Here is a 25594-nt window from a genome sequence, read left to right on the forward strand (position 1 = left end):
TACTTGAATTTTATAAAATATATTGAAAGAAATTTATTTTTCATAAAAGAAAATAGAGAAAGAAAAAGTTCAATAAAACTTTATTCTTTTCCGGCATATTCTTATCAAATTTTAAAACTTGATTATTTATGTAATATATTTAATATAAATCTAATTATATAAATCTCATATGTGGTCTTTATCTAATTTTTTCTTTCCTTTTCTTTTTAAATTATTTATCTTTAATGTTTTCCTTTTTTTCCTGATTTTTTTTCTTTCATACTATTTACGAGTTCAGTTTCTTTTTAAAATATCAAATCTCATTTTTCTTCTTCTAACTACTTAATAATAAAGATAAATAATGAAAAAAATAGTTACAAATATCTCTCTCTCTATCTATATATATATAATCTCTAATATTTAATCTCTAATCTCAAAGCGTGAATACCGTTATAAAAGTGATTTGAACTTTTTGCTCTTGACTAAAACTTTTCGTAATAAAAAAAATTATTTTTTAACTTATTTCCTCCAATTATTATATATTATATTAACATATAAAGATAAAGAGTCCTAAAATATATGGTTAAAGAAAAATATATTTTGAAAATTTTTCCTTATAAATCACAAAAAATCACAACTTCCCTGGAGTTCCACAAAAATCAAAATATGTTATTTTAAAATTTTGAGTAAAAAAAAATTATTCCATAAAGTTCCCCAAAAAATACCCAAAACTATCCTAAAGTAATTCTTAAAAAAACCGTTTTTTAAAAAAATAATTAAAATTGAGTTTGTTTGGCTTTGAATCACTTTACAATTAGGATTACTTAAAGTTTTTTTTTCATTAAATTTGTACTTTTATTGATAATCAAAATTATTTTGTATTGAATGGGTTGATATCCTTATACACTGTCCAACAAAATAACACAAAAAGGCCCAATCCGATAGACAAATTCGGGCCAAAAAAAGGAAATAAAAACAAATATAAATTGAGTAGGGTTTCTAAAAAGGGATCATCAGCTCCTTCTCTTTGTTGCCTTCCGCCTCCTTTTCTATGGCCTCTTTCATGCTCAATTCACCATGTTTCTTCTTTGGATCATAAACACCTTGCCATTGGTTCTCAGCTTCAGCTTCTTTTCCAGCTTGCAAGAGTAAGTTCAACTTCTCCTTGTTTGTATTTATTCTGAACTTGAGCTTACCTGTTAATACAATCTCCATTTCTTCGTTAGTTGTGATCTCCAGTGATGATGTATGAGATGGATATTAGTGCTAAACCGACGGGTCTAGTCCACTGAGGTTGGTATTCAAACTTGGTAAGTACCCTTTCCCTTTGTGTTTTCTTCGTCTTTCTGTTATGTATGTAAAACACTCTTCTTTGTACAATTGAAGAAGGGAGAGAGATTATATGAAGCTCGGATCCACTGTTAACCTGATGGTATCAACATTCTCAGCTGCTCTAAATGCAAATTTGATCTCTGGACTCCCTAATCTACTAAGAGTCCTTTTATTATTGGTTAGTGTAATTAGGCTAAGTAGCTTTCCTACTTTTGTGTGCCCTATAAAATTGTAAATATGATGTATGTGCATAACTTTGCTGTAGCCTTCTAGTCTGTCTGTCATTTTGCTACTGCTAGCCTTAGGTATGAACCTTGGTATTTATCACTATTTATGATCTTCGTATCCCTGCTTGGTAGCTGCTGAAAAGTTGTATATGTAAACGACTCTTCTTTTAATGCTAAATTTGCCAAGTAGTCTGCTAGTTGATTACCTTCTCTGTATATTTGCACTATGTGAATCTGTTTAGTATCTAGTAACTGCCATATCTGTTTGATTATGTCTTCTAGATTCCGTGGTATTTCCCATTCCCTTATTAACAACTTCTACATCAACAATGAATCAGTTTGTATGATTTTGCTGTGTTGGATTACAGTGTTTTGCTGCCTGTAGAATAGCTATGGCCTCTGATTCCATGCTATTAGTACCCTTTATTGAAGTTCTTTCTGCATGTAGTAAATCTCCTTAAGCATTCCTTAAGAAAAAGGCCCAATAATACCTCCTTGAACTACCTTTAGAAACCCCATCAGTATCATACTTGACCGAACCATTGTTAGGTGGTTCCCATACTACTGGAATTGCTTTAACTTTAGGCTTCAATTGACCAAGCTGCTTTAAAATTAGAGGCCATTCACATGAGAATTCTAATTTTGGTTTTCTAACCTTCAATAGCATTCTCAAGTGTCTGGTGACATTAAAAATCAGCTTGTGCACTAATATTCCTTTTCCTTTATGTTACAAAGCATTTCTTCTTCTCCACAACTCCCACATAATCATCCCTGGAATGGTTCTGAAATATATTCCCTTCCTTGGTTTAACCTATGTATTCCACTAAGCATATATAATGTTCCTCAGGCTCAATCCTTGAATGTTTATACCTACAAAAGAAGAGAAATAGGACCATTCTTGTTAGAATAATCCGACCTTAACAACACATGAGACACAATCTCTTGTGCGGAATTCTGACAACACTAATATTTGGAATGTCCCTCCATACCCCATCTTCTAATAGTAGCATCCACTGAGACCTTTCCTCTCCACATTATCCACATAAAAAAGTTCATCTTAAAAGGTAAACCTTTTATCCATAACTGTTTGTAAAATTCATTAGTGTCTTCTCTACGCCTGACATAATTCCATGCTGATTTGACACTAAACTTCCCTCTAGTTTCCAAAGACCACATTGGCATGCCTTCCTGAATAGTTTGTTGTGGTGAAGATACCTTCTCCAAGATATGATCTACCATTTCGTCCTAAAAAAGTTCCTTTAATACTTCCACATTCCACTGTCCATTATGCTCCAAATCCTTAACTCTTTGGTATTTCCCATCCCATTCTTTACTATTTTCCATCATTGAAAAGAAATCCCTAATCCACTCCAATTATCAAACCAAATATGAGCATTTTCTTTCTTCACTTTTCATACAATAAGATGATCAATGAGATCTTTTACTTGCAACATTTTCTTCCATACCTGAGATCCACCCCTACCTTTCATATGACTTCATTTGGATAGAGTTTTCTGCAATATTTGTTTAACATGAATGTGCTCTATACTGAAGTTTTAGTTCTGATATTCCACCATAATTTACATAAAAGAGCTGAGAAAATATCCTGAATCAACCTAAAACCTATTCCACCCTCTTCTTCTGGAAAACACATATTAGTCCAAGATATCCAATGTCTATCCTTCCTTTCTACAGTATTACTTCAGAGAAATCTAGCAAAATATTTCTGAATAACAGACAGGACATTTTTAGGAGGATTCATAACTGACAAATAATGAATTGGGATACTTTGAAGAACATTTTTAATTAACACAACCCTTCCTCCAAATGATATAAGCTTACCTTTCCATGACTGCAATTTATTGTTGATTCTGTTAATAAGGAGCTGATAATAGAGCTTCTTCTTCCTCTTGTAAAAAATTGGACAACCAAGATAAGTAAAAGGAAAATCATGCCTCAATATTCCTGTAGCTATTTTTGGCATAACCACATCTCCATTGGATGCATTACTGTGTAGATACAATGGACTCTTATCCTTATTAATTTTCTGACCTGACACCCTTTCATATCTTTCTAAAGTTGAGGTCACTAATTGTATAGTTCCCAATTCAACTTTACAAAGAGTGATCATATCATCTACAAAATAAAGATGATTAAGCCTTGGACTACCCCTAGGCATACCAAATATCTTGAATTCCTTTCTTAACAATAACTTCTTTATTCCTATGGATAACACCTCTGCTGCAATGATGAATAATGTAGGAGATAAAGGATTCCCTTGCTTCACCCCTCTTGATGATTGAAAGAACCCCTTAGGTTGTCTATTTAATAACACAAAATACCAATTATTAGACAACAACCTGAATATCATATCAATGATTTGCTCATAAAATCCAATCCTCTTTAACACTTTAGTCAGAAAAAGCCACTCCACTCTATCACATTCCTTCATCATGTCAAATTCATGACCATATTAGGAGCTTTTTCCCTTTTTTCTAATTTTTGATACTATCTCCTGCACTACCAGTATATTCTCAGCAATACTTCTTCCTTGTACAAATTCTGCTTATTCTTCATACACTATATTATGTAACAGACACTTAAATCTTTCATGAATAATTCTTGAGAATATTTTATTCACAAAATTGCTAAGAGAAATAAGCCTTAAATTTGAAAAAGTATTTACCACTATATTCTTTGGTAATAATACCAAATTGGGGTGAGTAATGAATCCTGGAAGTTCATATACACAGAAAAAAGGCTATTACCATTTAATGAAGGTATGTAGCAATGATATCCCAAGCATCCTAAAAGAAAGTCCATGTCATCCCATTAGGTCCTATCTCTATTCATTCCCATGATTGTTTCTCTTTTTTCTTCAATTGTTGGAATCCTCTGTAGTTCTACATTTTGTGTTTTAACTACCACTTTTGGTAACACCTCCAACATTGTAAAGTCTTCTGCATCCTCTTGTTTCAGAAATTAATTTTGATAGAATCTAATAGCAGCTTCAGATATATCTTCTTGATTCTCTAACCACACTCCTTCATCATTCTAAATTTTCCTTATGCCTAGCCTTGCCCTTCTTCCTCTCACTACTGTATGGAAAATTTTTGCATTCCTTTCCCCATCCTTGAACCACTCAAATTCCTCCTCCAGAATTCCTCCTCCATTTTCAATTTTAATGCCAATTCAGCTTGTGCCTTGAACAAATTAGCTCTATTATCAGTTGTAGGTGCCTGTTCAAACTGTTTCTCCCTAACTTTGACCACTTCTTCCAAAGTAGCAATCTCTTGGAAAATGTTTCCAAAGAATTGCTTACTCCACCGTGTTAGAGCAATTTTAGTCCTCTTAAGTTTCTGATAAAAGATAATAAAAGGATTTCCTTCAATTTCTACCTTCTAATTCTGTGTTCTTACCTCTAAAGAAACACCTTCTTTTAGCCAAAAGCTCAGAAACTTAAAAGGTTTAACCAGATGAACCTGCTGAGTATTACACTTTACATCATAGATGCATGATCAAATCCATTTCTCACTAGATTCTCCACCTCCATAACATGAAAAATTTCCAGTTACTTATTATTAGACAAAACCCTATCTAACCTTTTGAAAATACAATCCCCATCAGTTCTTCCACTCCACCAAGTGAATACTGCCCTTGAAATGAATCTCATATAAATTACAAGTACTAATACAATGATTAAAATCTTGAGTCTACTCAAAATTTACTGGTAAGCTTCTTGATTTCTCCTTTACATTTCTTAATACATTAAAGTCCTCTTCTACCAACCATGCTTCATTTGTAGAATCATTCAAAGAACCCAAAGAATCCCACAACTAGATTCTTTCACTTTGAGTGCATTTTGTGTAAACTAAAGTAATAATCACCATTATTTTCACATTCTGATTTTCCACTCTAAGAGTAAGCTGTTGTTCCTCATCAATAGTACAATATATTCTACAGAAGATTCCAGAAATGCCCAATTCTTGCTTGACATATTAACTATTGCATGTTGCATTCCAAGCTATTTTTTTATACTCATCTATATATAGACCTTCCTGAAATGGTTCCATAAGACCTATGAAAGCAAAATGATATCTTTTATGAATTGTAATCAGCCTAGTAAATGCCTTCTGTGTGTTCACAGACCTGATGTTCCAAATTAAAGCATTCAGTTTGAAGCTAATTTTGATGTAAAACTCCTTGTTTTGTTTGGATTTGTTGCTATAGGTTTATTCCTCTTGGCTTGTTTACCATGCTTAGTTTTTAACGTCTTAATCTATTTTGGTGATAAATCTCTACCTGCTGCTGCATCTGTAATATTATCCACTAAATCTTCTGTGTCCAAATCCTCTTTTTTGCTATTTATAATATCCATCATATCTCCTACCTCAATTGCCTAAGGTACAACATCCTCCATAATTTATTAAGCATTGTCTGTAGCATCTTTCTCTCTCAATATCAATTCCCTTTATTCATTTAGAGTTACAATATCCACATTTGAATGTGCTTGTTCCTTTTGCTTATCCTGAGTTTGTTCTTCTCTTTCTTCTTCTGTATCACCTTGTTGATGTTCCTTATTGCTTTCATTACCACCCATACCTGCTTCTGTGATTGTGGATTCTTTTGAACTAAAATGTTTAGTGATTTCCTTCTCTTCTATGATATTGGGATGATTATCCTCTACCCTTTCTTGATTTAAAACATCAAATGTATTTGATGTTTCAATTTCAACTTTGTTCTCTGTTACTTCTCCATAAATATGACCATATTGATCTTTCCTATACTTGTTCCTTCTCAACATTCATTGGTTTTTGTTGTTCTCCATTCTAGCTTGCTGCCTTTTAGTTTTATGCTCCTTCTTTCCCTCCTTGACTTTGTCCTCTTATGGCTTTTGACTTTGTGCTTGCTCCAATAATTCTGGGTGAAGAATCCAACAAGATTCCTCATTATGGCCTATAAACAACATTCTTTGCAATACTTTGGTTTGTGATCATACTGAATTTAGATCTATTTAGATTTAATCTCTCCACTTACTTTATCCTCTTCATTAATCTTCACTCTATGTGGTAGTTTAGCTACCGAATCCACCTCCACATTTACACGTGCACAACTTGACCTTCTATGATTTTTAGTATCCATATTACCATCAAAGGCTTTCCTACTGCTGAGGCAATAGAAAATATTGCTTCTTTTGCAAAAAACTTTGGCGGTAGATCTGGGAAGGAGATCCATGCTACTCCTATTGTTGTTTCTACCTCCGGTTCAAACCATAGATCCCATTTAAGGGTTCTCATTTGCCACGACATATCCTTATCCATAATATAATAAGCACTTGTTGAAAGCATTTGGACATAATCCTCCAGCTGATTTAGTCGAATCAGTATGTGCCTTGTGTCAAGGATACCAATCGAACAATCACCCTTAATCCCACATTACATAGGGATTACTTTTCTTAGTTTATTGACATCCGGTCCGCCATACGATAATTTGTCAATGATTGCATATTGGAAATTCTCTTGAATAATTAACTTTTTAATTTCAGATGATTTCCAAGTAACTGAGGGTTCACCATGCATCATAATAACAAGTTTAAACATAACCTTAGTATTTTCATGAATATGAGATTTACTTTTTAATAAATTAGCATATTTTGGACCTGATGACTTTTTTGGACTATCTCCCACTGTATTCTGCTGCTGTAACTTATCCGATGGGGTATTCCCACCAGATGTTGTTGCCATAATGATCAGAAAACTAGTTAAAAATAGAAAGTTTTGCATGCGCCGTTATTATGGTTTAGAGACCTCAACAAGGCAAACCCTAACATTCATCATCCCTAGGATTCCTTAAAGTAATAAAATAATGATAGATATCTTTCATTATTTAGGTTTAGATTTTTCTTCCAAAACTTTACTTAGGGACAAAACAAGTTTAAGTATAAAATTTTCTTACCAATGAAATCTTGATAGTATCTATGATTAAAGAGATAAATTTGCCTGTAAATTTGAGGCAAGTTAACTATTGATTTATCGTGTCTATTGTTAGAAACTATTTGCTTAATATATGTAATAGATGACTGCTCGGTCAAACTTTGAGAAATTCTCATGTAAAGGTTAGATTTAACCGTATTGTTATGTTATATTTTTTTGTTTAGTGGCTTAGATATTCTTATTACTACTTTTTCGATGAGCTTTGAAGGTGTCGTCTATAATCACAAAAGGTTGGGTTTAATCATATTATTCTAATATTTGGTCGTACTTTGAGGAATTTTTAAGCAAATGTTAGATTTAACCATATTATTTTGTTATAGTTTCTGATCTATTACTCTGTCACATCCTAAAATCTAAGAGTCATGATGGTATTTATCGCGGCCAGCCTTGACAAGTAAGCCAATCACTCAAATTGATATGGAAAGAGAAACAACACCAAAATCCCAGGACAAGACTTCTAGAACAAAGTTGAACCACACATATACAATAATAGTGGAAAGATATATAGAAATAATACCATAAATCACCCCAAAACCTAGTGTCACAGTATAAGAACAATCTACATACAACTCGAAGCCTGAAAATACAACTAGTAATTCCTAAAGGAACATAAGTCTATCTCTGACTAAGACATAAACTAGATAAGATGGGTAGAGGATCGACTCTAGAACCATAGAGTGATCACTACCTTGAAAGTATCCAATCACCATCTGAAAATCAATTACCATGTGGCACACTGGTATCTGAATCTGTACCAAAGAGGCACAGTAGGGATGAGTACGGTCCACTTGTACTCAGCAGGTATCATAGGCCGACTGAGAAAAATAGAAAATAAAATATATAAAATACACACTATGGGAACGTCACTTGCAATCAGAAAATGTCCCAAATGGTAGACCACACCGTCTTCACTAGCAGTTCTAAATATCAGCACATATATCAAGTATAAGTATAGAAAAGAAACACCAAAAGATAGATATTAAATAAAAAATGAAAGTACAACACAGAGGGTGCATAAAGTATGAAATGCAATGCAAATGATGATGTGATAAATTTGAGGTTGTCACACAAACTCCATATACACTTACCAAGAATTTCTCCTGAGGTAGGACCCATAGGGGATTACACAACCCATATACAATCCAATAACCAATATGAATACTAATTTAATATCCATAACTCCTCTGATATGAAGATTTAATGCTCACATCCTAATTAGAATCAAAATTTCAAAAATCAACCAATACACAAGCATGTGAACCAAAAATTCACCCAATAAGCCAACCATTCATGATCCTATATAGTCACTGTACTAGTAGAGTAAGATATGCAATACTATGTCATTAATACCACATAAATTCCAACCTAGGCAATTTCTGCCAAGAATAAAACAATCAAATATATAAATATCTGGCCAACAACATCATATAAGACCCTACAAAGTCATACGTAGCAAATAATGTCTCAAACCATCAATAAAAACATCATAAGCCCCCACACAGGCACACAACAGGAATAACACCAATTTTATGATTAATACCCATGTCCATAACATAATTTTATATCAGTATTAACTATCCAACCCAGTCTAAAGAAAGTTAAACCATAATCTACCTCGAATATAGAAAACTCAATCCAAAAAGTCCTCAACATAGAGTCTTTCCTTCCCGAACAACATTGAAACCAATTAAAACATACAAATATAGAATCTATACATTAAAAAAAACCCAACGATACCCATACCTATTTTTGAGTGGGGGTCAAAATGAACCCCCGAAATGGACATTTGAAAAAGAAGGGTAAAATTAAAGCTTCTGTTCATAAATACATTACCCATGATTCAACGAAGGAATAGAAGAAAACCCAAGTAAAATTGGATTTAAAACGAGGTTTAAAGTTGAAAAAATTATTTTAGACCTTTCAAGCTAAAATACCCAAATTTAACCTTTGAAATCGTGTTTTAACAAGATTTAGATGACAAAAATCAAAGTAAAATAATTGAAATAGGGATTTGGAGCTTAGGCAAGCTTGAATATGGAAGAAATTGTCCAAAGCCTGTAACACTTGAAACTCAAAGTCTTGAAAATGATGGAAAATTGAGAAAATTGGTTTTTATATAGATGCCCAACTGTGATCGCTTAAGCGACTAAATGATTGCTTTTCTTAAGCGACCAGGTCATCATGTAAGTGGCAGGGGACATATGAGTTGGTCTCTGAAGTGACCAACAACTGTCGCTTAAGCGATCGTAGGATCAGTTAAGCGACTACATCAGTTGATGCTGTACCAGTTGAAAACTTGAAAAAATTCTAAGTCTCCACCGACCCCTCGAGCTTCGTTCGTAATCCTGAGAACTTAAAAGAACTATGCTACCCTATTAAATTTGATGCTTCAGACTCGATGGCGGAATCCAATTTTTTAAAAGAGGTTGTTTTCATAGAAATGATCCCCGAAACTCAATATTATCATTTTTTGAACCAAAGATAAAAAATGAGATATAAAAACTATAAAATCATACCAACCATTATACCAATCTAAAACCAACATTCCAATCTGCTGCACAGTCCATTTTTTCATTCGATGGACAGAATAAAAAATATTGATGAAGTCAACTATAAAGCCTTTTTAACTTCCAAAAATTACAAACTCACGCAAATCACACTGAAATGCATTGAAATTGTGACTATCATTTTCACACCTTAAAAATATCATGTAGCAACCATAGAGAGGGGTAAAATAGTTAAATCACATAAAAATACACAACTCACAAAAATCAAGTCGTTACATACTATCTATTATTTTTGTTATTATCCGTTATGTGATAGTTCACATCGTAGGAGACAATCAAGATATTGATACTTCACGCATGCATAGATGTATAAAGCTACTTATCTTTGGTCTTTAAAGATAATTTCTATTTTTCAATAAATTATTTTTCTTTTATATATTTTATATCGATTAATGACTTGACATGAAGCATAGTGCAATGCTTGTGAATTAACTTTTCTCCTAGAATAGATGTATAATTTAAACTATTTTTATGAATTTATAACCTTTTGTCCCTGAATGTGATACTTGCACACGAGATACAAAATTACATAGAATATTTTATATCCTATTTATGAAAACACGTTGAATGTATTTTTAAATTTACAGCGTACAAAGTGTAGAATATTCTTATGTAACTCATGAGATTGATTTCTCAACCTATAAAAACATGTCTGAATATTGTTTTTACTTATATTATACATAACACAAAATACTTGAATTATTTATCTGAGCTCTCCCCCTTCCTTTCCCACTATGCGCGAAATTCGAAAAAGAATCCTAACCCAACTAATGTGTTAGAACCTGAGGAAGGAGATGCTATCAGAAGCAAAGACCAAAAAATACATGAATCAATCTAGTAGAATGTTGAGGGTGTAAAGAAGCACTTCTATGATTGGATCCATCCCACTCAGAACAGGCCTATGAAGTGACCCATTGCAGAAGAGTATCAAATAGTCACTTGTGATCTTCATGAGTACCTAAATTTTGAAAGGAGGTTTAATGAATATGAGCTAGAAGTCTTTAGCAAGCCCAAGGGTCATATTATCAAAACTTGGTATGGTAATTCTTTGCTAATTACTTGGGACTGTTAGATAAGGACTGTCCCAAAGGCACCTGACTTATAGATATAAGGAATAGAACACAGGTTCCTATGACAGAGGTGATAGTTGATATTTCTGACTACACAATCAACATGATGTTATTTGGTCCAAACTATCTAGCACCATCCATCACACCAGAGTTGGAGCATCATATGACTACAACATCTAGCCAAAGGACTTTATTGGCTCGGGTTCTCACAGATGATGGTAATCCATCATGGCTTCAGGGCAAATAATGAATTGCAAATCATCCCTATATTTTAGGGCAAAATTTTGGTGGGTCATAGTTATATTATGGATGATGCCTACCAGAGGAGATGCTAACCTAGATAATCAAAGATCAGTATTGGTGGCTAGTATGATTGAGGGGTTTAAGATTGACTTTGGACACATAATTCCATATGAGATGTTTAATCATGCACTTAAGACGGCAAGTGCATTAGCATTGCTGTGCCTGATCACAAAATTATGTATGCAAGTGAATGTTCCTATAATTCGAGGAGTGGATAATAAAGTTTAGGCATTTAGAAGACAAGATATTAAACAAATAAAAAATGATTACAAGTTTGAGATGCAGGTCCATAAACGACTAGCATATGAGGCACAGACTGCACCAACTCCAGAGACTTCAGAGGTGTCTTCAGGTATGTCATTGCCTACAGTTACTTATGTCCCACTAGGTACTTCTTCAAGTTTAGAGTCTGTACCTCTAGTGGGAGAGATATCAGACACTTTTTCTATATCTTTGAGATACTCGGAGTACAGGTTGACTCAGGAGAATTTTGCAATTTGGTGAAATCTTAAAAAATATTTGAGCGACAACTGTGTACTTGGGCAAAAGAATTCAAGCCTTTTATGGACAAAATTATAGTTGAAGTTGTTAAACCATATGAAAACTTTTATGCTAGAATGGATAATATAGAGGAGCGAGTGAACAAAAGGCTGAGAAATCTATCCATTCTAGATTTTGTAAAGTTCATAGCTGAATTCAAGCAAGCACAGGCTGATATTGCTGAATTGAAGAAGCAACCATCACCAAGTGAATTTGATATCGCATTGGTGGTGAGTGATGTATAAAAAGGTATTGCAGATCTCATGGGTAGGCCACGTAAGGATAAAGGTAAGAAGATTGATTAAAGTGGTGATACAAGATCGGAGAAGAAGAAAATCCATAGATATAAAACATTGGAGCAAAGAAATCTGTGAAAAGCATTAAAAATATCAAAGAGTGATGAAGATAAGAGAAGGAAGAAAGCCGCTAATAAAGCAGCTGGGGAGTCCACTATTTCAACCCAAAAAAGTGGCATATGTCAGAGCCGATACCTATTCTGATTCCTGTCACCTAGGAGGAAGCTGCGTTGAGCACACTAGTCACTGAGGGGGTTGTTGCTGCTGTATCCGAGGATAAAGTAGCCTCGCCTGACTCGATGCCTAACTTAACAAATTCCTAGGGCTAAATAATTTTTAAGTATTTTGTTCCCTTATACTTAATTTATGATGCATTAAGGAAACATTTTTATTTAGTGGGGGGGGGGGGGGGTACTTGTTATGTGGAATAGGTCACCACTGAGGTTTTTGTTGCCTCATGTGCTATCTAGTAGAAACGGCATGTCTAGGATGTTTATTTTTATGTTTATTTTTATTTTGTGAAATTTTGTGATTATAAATATGTTGTTCTTTTATTTAATATTTAATGTGTAAATACCTTTCATATGCGTGGATAATAGTGATTTGGTAGAAAGCTGTGGACTGAGATTTATGAAAATGGTAATTTGTATTACTTATTATACATACTGTGTGGTGATCAATAATTGTGGATCTGTAAATAGAATTAGAAGTGTTGAATTAGAGTAAGCATAATCATGTGGTGCAAGACCAAGAGTCTATAGTATGAGTATTAGTTCATTGCTAGTATGTGTAAAGATTTGATACGGTTCTTACATTGTGTGTGCAGCTAGAACTTGCCCAGTTCATTTGTGTAGTATTGTGGTTGATTAAATAGGATAGGATAGCAGGACTCCTTTAAATGTTAGTCCACTTAGCCTTAAAAGCCCTACCAAAAAGATGTAATTTTTCCTTTGAGCCTTTGTTTTTATTCTTTTCCCTACAATTCTTAGTCACTTTCTTTTGATTATTGACATATGATTTTGTCCCTGGTCCCTCCTTGGACATTGTGTACCTCAACTCAGGAAAAATACGTAAGTTGAGGGTGGCTACTGTTAGGAAGTAAATAATTTAAAGCAAGTAGTTTGAATTATGTAAATGAGTCTCATCTGTCCCTGATCTATTTAGATAATATATACCTAAACTAATAGCATCAACATAAGTTGAGGGTGGCTAATGTAGACTTATATGAAAAAGGTGTTTTGAGACTATAGGAGAAATAGTACAGATTGGGAAAGAAAATGAAAAGAAGTAGTCATGGTGAGTAGCATTAAAGACAAGGAGGGTGAAATATTACCTGAAGTCACCATCCTAGAAACATTCCCTACCTGTCACCAAACCCTCATACAAGATGTAAAAAATCTTGATTGATCCTTGCTAATCAACCATAGGTTGTAAAGATGATAAGGGAAAGCTTATGGGTGTATGTTCTTTGTTTGAAACTTTTCTTGTCGGAGTGAGAGTCCTAGTTGTTATTCCACAAGTTAAATGAGCAAGTGTGGGGGATTTCTTTGAATGTGAGGGCAAATGAAACTGTGTTTGTTATTACCAATTCTTTGAGATCTTGTGTCTATGAGTATGCATATTTTGAATTATATAGTAATGCCAAATATGGATTCTTATGTGTTGAGATTTCATGAGTAAGGTGCCAGTTAAGTGGTTGCTTAATATGTAGTTCAATAGCTAAGTACCAGTCATTGTTTTGGTTGTACACGTGATATGGTGTTGAGTTTTTTGAGGACAAACAATTATCTTTAAGTTAAGGGTTTTGATGTTCCGACATTTGACGAAATATTTTACACCTTTTACAAGGGATAATTTTTTATTTTTAACCAACTATTGAGGTATTTAATGTTGGGTTTACTTCTTCTAGGGGAAATGAATCAATAAATGGAATAACTTGGAAAAAAAATAACTGATTACATGTGAAAGGATTATTGATGGACCGTCACTCTATAGACGGTCCGCCATTGTGGCTGTCAGGCTTAAACACAATGGAAGTCAATACATGGTCCCAGTGATGGATCATGTGATGGGCCGTCAGTCTTCCGATGGACCGTCACTAAGATCGTCGGCCATAAATAGAAACAACAGAGTCCAGGGTTCAAGGGATGGATGTGGTGATAGGTCGTCAATCTTGTGAAAAAATGTTGATGTGCCTATAAACTTTAAACAGAAAGTAAGGAAATCAGAGTTCCAGCAATGGACAAAGTGGCAGGCCGTCAGGCTTGCGATGGACCATCACTTTGGCTGTCAACTGATGATGCATCAGCTTTTATTTTAATTTTGAATTCCCACTTTTCGAGAGCCTATAAATACTCAGCTTAGGATTAGATTAGGAAGTTTTGTCTACTGGAAACAAAATTATAACGTAGAATTCTTTGAGAAACAAGTTTATACTTTGGGATTTCATTTTATTCTATATCAATTGAAGATTTGGAACAACTCTTGTATCTTTGTATGTTTTTCTAAATTATTTATGAAACATACAATGAAATTCCTTTCTTTAACTATGTGTGGCTAAAACTCCCATAACTAGGGTTATGGGAGCCTTGGTGTGATTCATTGTTATGGTTGTGAGAATAATCAAATCCTTCAGATTGATCCAATTGCATAACATTCTCTTCAATTTAATTATTCTTCTTAGTTGCAAACTTGAAGGATGTTCCTATAGACACCACTTGTTTGAGTAGAAGAGTTGGAGTTAGTAAAAGAGAAGAGTTACATGGAAAACATAGAAGTTAACCTTTGATTTTATGGTTGATGCCTTAACAATATCAAGCTCTGGAGGATTTAATTGATTAATCAAATTTTCTCTAAGTTTGAAAGAATTAAAGTGTACCATCTTTTAGGGTTGAGAAACAATTAGATAGACATTTTTGCACAATTAGCCTTGTAATTGGATTTGTTAAATATGGCTTTGAGATGACCCACAACCCTTATTATTAAAACCCTTGGTGATCATAATCCTGGTTTACTATCTCTCATTGATTTTCAACTTTACAAACTCATCACTAGCTCATACACTGAGTAAACTCTAAACAATATTTGTTAACAATAAAAACCCCCTTTATTTCCAAAAACTTTTGATTAACAGTTAATTAATAATCATAAGACCTAGTTAACACCATATTTCCTGTGGGATTTGACCCCAACCTAGTTGGGTTATATATTTGTCAACGGCCGCTTACACTCTTTTAGGAGAGTTGTAATTTGGGCATATCAGCAATCAAATTAAATTTTGCAATTCAGATCTTGGAACAAGTGTCCATGTCCCTTTTTGTTTCAAGGCAGTATTTTTCTCATTTATAACAGATTTACAGTCTGGGTCTTTAAGAGTTTGGTTAATATTTTTTGTTCAGGTTTGTGGGAAGAAGTAGATGTATGAGATGGAGAAAGAAGGTGAAAGAGGTTGAGATTTAGTAACTTGGCTTGTGATAATGGTACTTTGATTACTTGAAGAAGCATTTGAAGATGCGGTTTGCAATTAACTTACAGTTTGGATAGTATCATGTGATGGAATAGATACGATGGGAGGTGCACTAATAGTATTTTGGATACTAACAGCTGAGAGAGTAGAGAATACTAGAGGTAAACTAATGGTTCTTGAATTTGTAAAACTAGGTGAGGACCCATGTCTTGATGAGATTCCCATTAATTCATTTGATGAATGACCATCGCAAGGCGACGTCAAGCAGCAAGGAGAAAGTTAATCAATAAAGTGAGTGACCATTAAAGGGGTTGGTTTTGTTGAAGAATAGGAAACAATAGGTACAACAAAATGAGGAGCCCATATCAAAAGTGTTTCTTCTGTAGGGCAAGAAGTTGTAAAAGCTAGAGTAGATAAAGAAATCTCATGCTCTACAAAGTTGACATGTTGAGAGATTAGTATCTTAGATGTGGAGAGATCAAAGAACTCGTAGTCACTTTGATATGTAGAGTATCCAACAAAGATACAAGGTGTCAAACGAGGCTCTAATTTATTTTTAGAATAAGGACATAACCAACTTTAACATAGAAAATCAAAGACTCAGAACTTTCGATAATTTGGAGTACTACCAAATATATGAAAATATGGAGACTCATTATGTAGAAAAGAAGTCAGAATCTGACTGATAAGACAAATAATGGTTTTGAAGGCAAAGAACCAAAAATATAAAGGAAGTTTGACAACATGAAGAAGGGTAATACTTGTTTCCATAATGCATCGATGGCGATGTTCAGAAGTACCATTATGTTCAGGTATGTGAGGAGGATTTAAGAAATGAGAAATCCCATTGAAAGTAAAGAATTCTTATAGATGAATAAACTCACCTTTGTTATCTTAGTAAAAGAAAACAATGGTTCTATTGAAAAAAATTCAACCATGAGCTTGAATTTTGGAGAAATTTGGGAAACTTCTGATTTCTTTTTCATGGGGAATAACCAAACATACTTTGTAAAGTGATCAACAAAAATGAGACAGTAATGAAAACCATCGATATATGGGATTGGAGCAAGACCCCCCACATCATAATATATCATCTTTAATGGAGAAGAAAATTTTATTGGGGAAACTTAAAATGGAGTTTTATGAATTTTATTACACTTGCACGAATTACAAAAAAAATATAGGAAATAGACTTGCCAGGAATGTCTAAGTAACTAAATACTCAACATAAAATAGGAGTAGGTGGATGATGAAGACGACAATGACAAGTTGAGACTAATAAGAGATGAACAGAATATGCTGAGTGTGATAAAGTGGTAGATGCCAAGGACTTGGATTTGATAGGCCACTTATAAGCTCCATCTTTAAGTTACCCTGCTACCAGTAATGCCACTATGCGATAGTTCCTCGCAGCAAATGAAGAGGGTGAGAATTTAACAAAAACATCATTCTGATAACACCATTGTATGTCATACTCAAAGAATTATCATCACCAATCATTACATCAGTACCATCATAATCAGAGTTCAGTAATAGATTTTGAAGGTCACTAGTAACATGATGAGATGCGCCCAAACCAACCAACCAATCAACAGATCCAATGAAAAATCAGAGATAGTTGGTGACAGCGCCCACACGCAAGTGTACGTGGTCTTATCAAGTAGTAAAGTGGCCTTTTAAAAGCCAAGTATTGATCCCACAAAGACTTGATTCAACAACAATTCTATTTTAGTTCACAATTTAGATTCAGTTGATTTGAGCATAAACATAAAGAGAGTTTGGAAGTTGTAAATTGTAGAAAAGTAAACAATACGTAAATAAATATCTTGAAACAATCAATAAGAGAAAACCCAGGGTTAAAGAACTTTGAACAATCATACTATGTATTGAAATTTATTCGTTAACTTGCTTATCTTAGTTGTTGATTCGTAGGGTTAGTAACATGATTATGGTTTCCCAACCTCTAACCTTTACCTAAGTTGAACCTTACAACTACGTTCTTGAGCGGGGATGTAATAGTCCACTTAAGTTCTTTAAGCTATCATCCTATGTTTGAATCAAGTTCGTCTCCTAAGTAAATCCCTGTCCTAGGTGCTAAGCTCAATTCTTTATTTCATAAAAGAATAAAAACCCAAACTTTGTTTATTCCCATGTTCTATCTTCCTATTTCCTCTCCGAGTTTACAAGGTTGACAATAGATTTATTTCAAGTGTCACGAATCCTTAAAATAGTTATAACAAGAATAAACAAACAGCTAATAATGATAAAAAATCAAATGAACTTAATTCAAACTAATAATACTCATGTTCTTGGCTTAAACCCCGGAAAAAAGTGTTTAGCCATGCAGTCATAATCATAATCACAAGGTGGTAATTAACGACTAAAAACACGTATGAACTATGTAAAAATAATAAAAATCTAATGAAGAATTTGAAGCATCGCCTTAATCTCCAAAGATATGAAAAAACGTGATATAACATGTATTTATTGTATAGGAGTAAGCCAAGTCCGTATTGGAGTTGGAAACCGTCAGTTATTGAGCTCGGGAATAGGTGGGGCGTCGCCCTGGCTATAGCCCTTCTCTAGGTGAGGATAAGCCATGGATAGAGCACCTCTCCAGTCAAGGTTTCTCCCTACCCATAGCCCTGCTCCAGGTGGGGCGGCGCCTCAATATCGCCCTGAGCCTCTGAAAGTTGCTCTCCGAATTTTGGTTAAGTGTTGAGTCTCCCCTCTTAGTACCTTGTCTTGAGGTGTTGTTCCCATGGGTTTCCAGCCTTATTAACATCACCAAAGCATCCTACAAACTCACACCACACGAATTAAGATACAAACACAACACACTACTCATAACGATGAATCAAAACAAGAGCTAAACTAGGCTAGTTTGCATTGATCTTTCACTTATTGCTCCCGTTGTACACTCAATAAATTGAAATTTTCTTGCTACCAAAAATTTATTCCATTCATAATTACATTAAAATCATTTGAAACACATTAAACACAATAGAATCCAACGGAATCAACTAGACAGGCGCCTAGCTCAAGCTAGTAACGCTAGTTTTTTGGGTTGAACTTCTACATGAATCTTTTAGGTACAAACTTGTTTGGAATTCACTTTAAACATTGTAAACACATGATTTATCACTTTGATACACATTTATATAATTATCAACCCATATAGCATATGAATCATCCTCAAAATAAGGCTAAAAAGGATAGAGTAGTGATGCTAGATGCATAAATAACACCAACATCAGTTGGCGTGTGGTTTGGAGTCGCTTGTTGAATTTGAATTTCCAGAAGATCCCATAGATGGAGTGAACCATGGAAAATTTCCTGGAATTTTTAGCATTGCTTAACAATATGTCCAGGTTTGTCAAAGTATTGACATATCACGCAAGTACCTTTTTTATTGTTCTGATTGTTGTTGTTTTGATAGTTGTTACTCTGATTATTGTGGTTATTGAAAATATTTTGGTTCTAAGAGGTGGACTTCCAATTATTTTTGTTGTTGCGAGAGTTGTTTGAGTTACTCTGGGTAATAAAGTTGGTTGTAATTGGCATTGAAGAGGTAGTACTCTGCGAAGGAAATATGCCTCATAGTCGCATAATTTCTCATGAAGTTCATCAAAAGTGATAAGTGAATCACAAATACGGAGAGAATTAGAGATTCCTTGATATTTAGATGCAAAACATGGATCATGTGAAGAGTTATATAATCTATGCTAAAAGCCGCTCCAGCAGAATTAAGTCTAGTAACCAATTGCTTGATATTTTGAAGATATGATGACATGGATTGTGCACCTTTCCTGACTTGAGCAAGACATTTCTTTAGTCCTAAGAGTCTTACACTAGAAGGGCTTACATAAGTGTTATGCATGGTGGTCCACACATCATAAGAGGTGTCCGATGAAAGAACCAACAGAACTATTTGAGAGGATAAAGACGCGACTAAGGCACTACGGATCAATTGATTCTATCTATTCCAAAATTTAGAGGCTATTTGTTGCATCATAGAGGGATTAACAACATAGATTGTGAAGCCATATCCTATCAATAGTGAGCACCACTAAGGTGTACCAAAATTGATACTTTGATGGTGTAAGTTTGATAGGGGCTAAAGCTGATGCATTTATTGATAAAAGTTGTGGCTCTTGAGTGAGATTAGATGAAGAAGAAAGTGAAAAGGAATGTGTAGTTATTGTGGATGTATTTGGTATTTGTGATGTAATTATAGAAATAGAGTAGGTTGTCTTAACAATGGGTTGCACGGGAGGAAACACTAAATTTGGGTAGGCTTAGGATGTTGTTAATGATGGAATGGTGAAGCTATTATTGATTTGTAATGACGGAATAGTGGAAACAATTGATTCAGTAGTAATGGGAAGGGAGGCACTGGTGGTGGTGTTTGCCATGACAAGCCCCCCAAAAAGAAAAAATAAAGATCATTTGAATGCAAAAAAAAATTACTCCCTCCGTTTAAGAAAAGAATGACATACTTTTCTTTTTAGTCTATTTAAAAAGAATGACCCCTTTCCCTTTTTGACAATCCTTTAATTTCAACTTTCCTCATGGCATGTTTAGGACCACAAGATTAAAGAATATTTTGGTACATTTGATACAACTTTGATTTAAGGCCACAAGATTAAAAAAACTTCTTTATTTTCTTAAAATTTGTGCCAAGTCAAAGTAAGTCATTCTTTTTGAAGTACTACCTTGTGATTGTGGCTCTTGATACTATGAAAGATTTATCTTGTAAAACTTTTCATTCTCTACTGATGTACAAATGTCTCTAATTTATACATGGAAGAGGACACTGGCATGAAAACAAATAAAGGATTAGTAAAGAAAATATCCACACTTAAGAAAACTATTAATATACATTAAGAGGGAGATATGGCTGTGCACCATATAAGAAAACAATATTGAAGATGAGGATTTTCAAAATAGGAATATGGAATATTCCTAATATTGAGCATATCTCAAACTTCCTACAGCTTGATTTTCCGTAATCATGATAAACGACGTGGGAAAATAAAATTCTTAATGTTCAAGGCCACAGAATTGAGAGGTGATTTAATTCCCTTTTCAATTTTTTTTTATATTTTATTTTTCATTGAAGAAAATGGGGCAGGGGGGGGAGGGGGAGGCATTCAATAAAACCTACTTCTTTTCCTGCATATTGTTGACAAATTTTAAATTATTTGTCTTTAATGTTTTTCTTTTTCGTTTTTTTTTTCTTTCTTAATATTTACTTGTTCAGTTTCTTTTAAAATATCAAATATCATTTTTTTTTCTTCTAACTACCTAATAATAAAGATAAATAATGAAAAAAATATTTATGAATCTTAATATAAATTGTATCTCTCTCTATATATCTATATATATATATAACTATTTTTATGAATTTATAACCTTTTGTCCCTACATTAGATATTTGCATACGCGATACAAAATTACATGAAATTTTTGACATCCTATTTATGAAAACATGCTGAATATATTTTTGAATTCACAGCATATTAAGTGTAGAAGATTCATATGTAGCTCATGAGATCGATTTCACAACCTCTAGCATGTCTGAACAGTGTTTTCACTTACAGTATATGTAGCACAAAATACTTAAATGATTTCTCTGACCCCCCCTCCCCCCCCCACCCTCTTTATATATATAGAGAGAGAAAGACACTACAACATAATGTATCTATTGTTATGAAATCTAAGCTATAAATTTTAAAATCGTGGCTATCTACTATTACCTAATAATACCCATTAAAATTTCAATTCCATATCTATTTACATATTTGTAAAATTTCTTAGCAACGAAAATTAAACTGACAAAGATAATTTTTTATTTTTACTACAATTACTATCAATTGTGGTAATAATTACTTAAATAGCTACAACTTTATTGCTACAATAAAATTTGGTAGATGATCATAAGTACGATAAAAATTATTGTAGCAATAGTGGCCTTTTTTTGCCATAATAACTATTTGAAACAAGATATTGTAGCTAAATATTTTATATTTTTTTGCTTCAAGTGATAAAAATTATGGCAATAGTTAAATGATATAGTTACATATTTTTTGCATTAAAAAATTTGTAGTTAGTTATTAATTTTTACCAAGAGTTAAAACTTATGCAGTAATAATAATCTTTTAGCCATTATAAATTATTTAAATATAATTTTGGGGATTTTTTTTCATTTCTTGTTAGTAAAGATTGTTGCAATAGTTAAATGATATAGCTATAGTTTTTTTTTTTTTGCTATCGTAAAATTTTGTAGTGAATATTTATTATTTGACACGTGCTGAAACTTGTTGTAGCAATAGAGACCTTTTATCCATAAAAAGGTTATTTAAAATAAATTATTGAAGTTATAAATATTTTTTGTTGGAGTACTAAAATTCATGACAATAGTTGACTTAATAATAGTTAATTATTTTTCAGGACGAAATAATTAAGCCACAAATTTATTATTGTGATTAAATTATAACTAATAATTATTTTTTATCACGAGCTAAAATTTATTGTATACTACTAATGTAGAGTAACTGGGGGCATTTAGCTAAAAATGAAAAAAAAGTTTGAAAATGAGGTGTAGGTGACTCAAGTCTTAATAATTGAGTGGAGGTGACAATTACTTTATTATGGATTAAGAAAGTTGAAAAAGTTTGAAAATAACCCACAAGTTTTTAAATTTATACTTTGATCCAATGTTAGTTAATATAACAAGAAACAGAGGGGAAAAGGCGTATTTCTATCTCTTCTCATCCGTTGTTGTTTTCTCTCTCTCTTCACAATTTTGGTTGTTCATTGTTGTTGCTGCTTTATTCATTATCTTCTCTTATATTATCATCAACTTCTATGTAATACTCCGTATTTCCCTAGCCTGAATTAACTCTTAGTCCATGAGTTATCTAATATAAAATTTTCAAATACGAAGTATTTTTCAGTTTAGAGCCTGCCATTACGTAGGAGATTGAATTAGGTTTCCAACTATATAAAATTTACCTAAATTCGATAATCGGGTAGGAAGTTATAGCTATTTTAAATTTCAGTCGTTAAACATCGTCATTCAGACCAGTAGCGCATCGCGGAGTATGCCATAATGAAAATTTTTAGTTTCCAGTGAGGTATCGCGATATTGGCACATCGCGCCAAGGACGCAGTTCACATTTGGCAATTTCTAGTGAAGCTCCGCGATACCACCGCGTTGCGCCACCAACCAAAATCCCAATTATCCTTTTCCAGTGTCCCATTGCAATAATAGCACATCGCGCCAAGGGTGAATTTTAGAATAAAGAAGGCACCGTGATTCCTTTGCGTCGTGCCAGGTACCTATTTCAAAAAATTTCAACGGAAATCAAAAGCTTCTTCCAAGGTTAAATTGGTCTATTCCCATAATTTTAACACATCCAGGTATGAGATTTAATCCCTAAAAACATTTTAAAGGTCATTCTTAATCAATTTTTCCCCTAAATTAAAATCATTCTCTCTCAAGAAAATAAACCCTAGCTCTAAGAAATACAGGTCAATCTCAAGAATTTCTCCAAAAACCTTCACGAACAAATATTTCAAGGTATGTTAGGTGCTCATCTATGTGTTTCTTTCACCCATAGAGTCCACAAATCCATTTTCAAACTACAAGATTGTTGAATTATGAACTTTTATGTTTGAATTGAATTGAATTCATGTTCATGTTATTGTTGGGTCTTAGTCCACGATTAAATTACAAGCTTTCATGCAATTAATCATTATATGTGTTGAATTACATGATCTTCATGATAAAACATTCAATTTGCAAGTTGATTGATGTAACCATGATAACTATATGTGTTGATTATTGTATAACTAAAGCGTGCTCCCAATGTTTTTGATAAAATGCCTAGGTGAATGAAATAGTGGCATTATAATATGATAGCATGTATTCCCCATTCACGTATAAGTAGATGCCTTATAAGTGTTTGATAAAATGCCTCTATGGATGAATTATGAACAAGTGAGCAATGTTATGTTATTCAAGATTACGCTATGCTTTACTTTTCAAGTTATTGAGTCCTGGGGGTATTTAATATCTGATAATTTAGCTGTTTATCTAGAGCCAGTGTCAGTTACAGAATAGTCTCAGTTATGTCACGATCAGTACTACTCTCAGTCAGTTACAAAACTCAGTAGAACTCAGTCAGTTATAGAACTCAAAAAAAATCAATAATCTCAGTATCAGTGTAGTTCAGTTTAGTATAATTAGTTTAGTGTTTTTCAGTTGAGAGTAGGATCCAGCACCGAGTGAACCCAAGGATAGGGTCTCACCTGTCAGTACAGGGTGCGATCCTTAGAAGCAATCCTTGTATTTCAGAACTACATAACCAGCATAGGTTGAGACATCAGACCTGCCAGTCGAGGGTTGATGAGGTATTTTAACCTACCAGTTGAGGGTTCCACCATTATCTTTAGAGTACCTGCCAGATGAGGGTATATCTTCAGTTGTCCTTACCTATGGCATGGTATTGACACCCTTTCAATTGGGGTTACAGATTGGACCCCAACTCAGTTATCTTATCTTATTTAGGGCATGTGGGTTAGATGATTACCTCCCACAGTTTTAGTCCCAATCTTCAGAATAGAACTCAGTTCAGTTCTACAGAATCAGGACTGTCAGATACAGTCAATCAGTATCAGTAACTTAGATATCAATAATTTATATTATCAATTACTCAGTATCAGAACTCAGTACTTAGCTTTAGAAAATCTTAGAGATAGTATATATATATATATATATATATATATATATATATATATGCACAAATTGAATACTCAATATTTACAACAGTTTTAGTTATTCATGTACTCTCATATTTAGTTACTCTATATTATTCAGTCAGTTATTGTTCATGCATCTGAATCCATGCATTCAACTTAACTCATTTAGTATACCAGTACATTTCACGTATTGACACATACTTTCTCTTACGCTATGATGTCTCATTTCATAGGTTCAGATGCTCAGGTTCCCGACCGCGCATAGAAAAATTTAGATTCAGCCAACATATCAGATTTAGTTATGAGTCCTCATCTATCGAGGATATTCTTTTATTTTATTATTTTAGTAAATTCAGTATTTTAGTAGATGGAGTTAGTTGGGGGATTGTCCCATCAACTCCACTTTCAAACAGTTCAGTAGAGGCTTTTCAGACTAGTTTTAGATAGTATCTAGTTTTATAGATTTATATTTCAGTTAATACACTTATTCAGATATTTTGAACCTTATGGTATTTCAGCCTATTTTTCTGCATTTATTTTAGTATATTATTTAGTGCTCACAGCAGATATCAGTCATGGGTTAGCTTGTGGTCCTTTGGGGTAGTTAGCACCGTGTAGCATCCAGGGTACAAACTCGGGGCATTACAAACTAGGTATCAGAGCCTAAGGTTCAACAGAGTCCTAGGAAGTCTGAAATCCACATCGTATAGAGTCTTGTGCATGGGTGTGTAGCGTATCACACTTATGGACAAGAGGCTATGAGATGTTTTAGGAATAGTTTCCCTTCTTTCAGTATTCATGTCGTACGAGTGAGCATGATCTCAAGTTAAACTTTCAGTCTAATCCATTTTTTCCTTTTATTTACAGAACATGCCTCCCAAAAAGACTAACAAAAAAAAGAACCAAAAATCAGTCAGCACCCCAGTCCGTTCAGGTAGATCCCCTGGACGAACATGTTTCCCATACAGAATTCAAAGATGCATTTACTACTCTAGCTAATTCATTAGCAGCTCAAAATGAATGACCAGTTTCTATTCCGGCTAACAAAGTGGCCA

At 33.5% G+C, this 25594-nt stretch overlaps 1 long non-coding RNA gene across 1 annotated transcript; it reads left to right on the forward strand.

Moving 5' to 3' along the window:
• The first annotated feature begins 944 nt into the window (after positions 1-944).
• Positions 945-24825, forward strand: LOC107869730. Its single transcript, XR_001673924.1, has 3 exons — positions 945-1127; positions 1206-1289; positions 24773-24825. It is a non-coding gene; the product is annotated as an uncharacterized LOC107869730 (long non-coding RNA).
• The last annotated feature ends 769 nt before the right edge of the window (positions 24826-25594 follow it).

This window comes from Capsicum annuum, chromosome 4, assembly GCF_002878395.1.
Source record: "Capsicum annuum cultivar UCD-10X-F1 chromosome 4, UCD10Xv1.1, whole genome shotgun sequence".
NCBI lineage: Eukaryota > Viridiplantae > Streptophyta > Magnoliopsida > Solanales > Solanaceae > Capsicum > Capsicum annuum.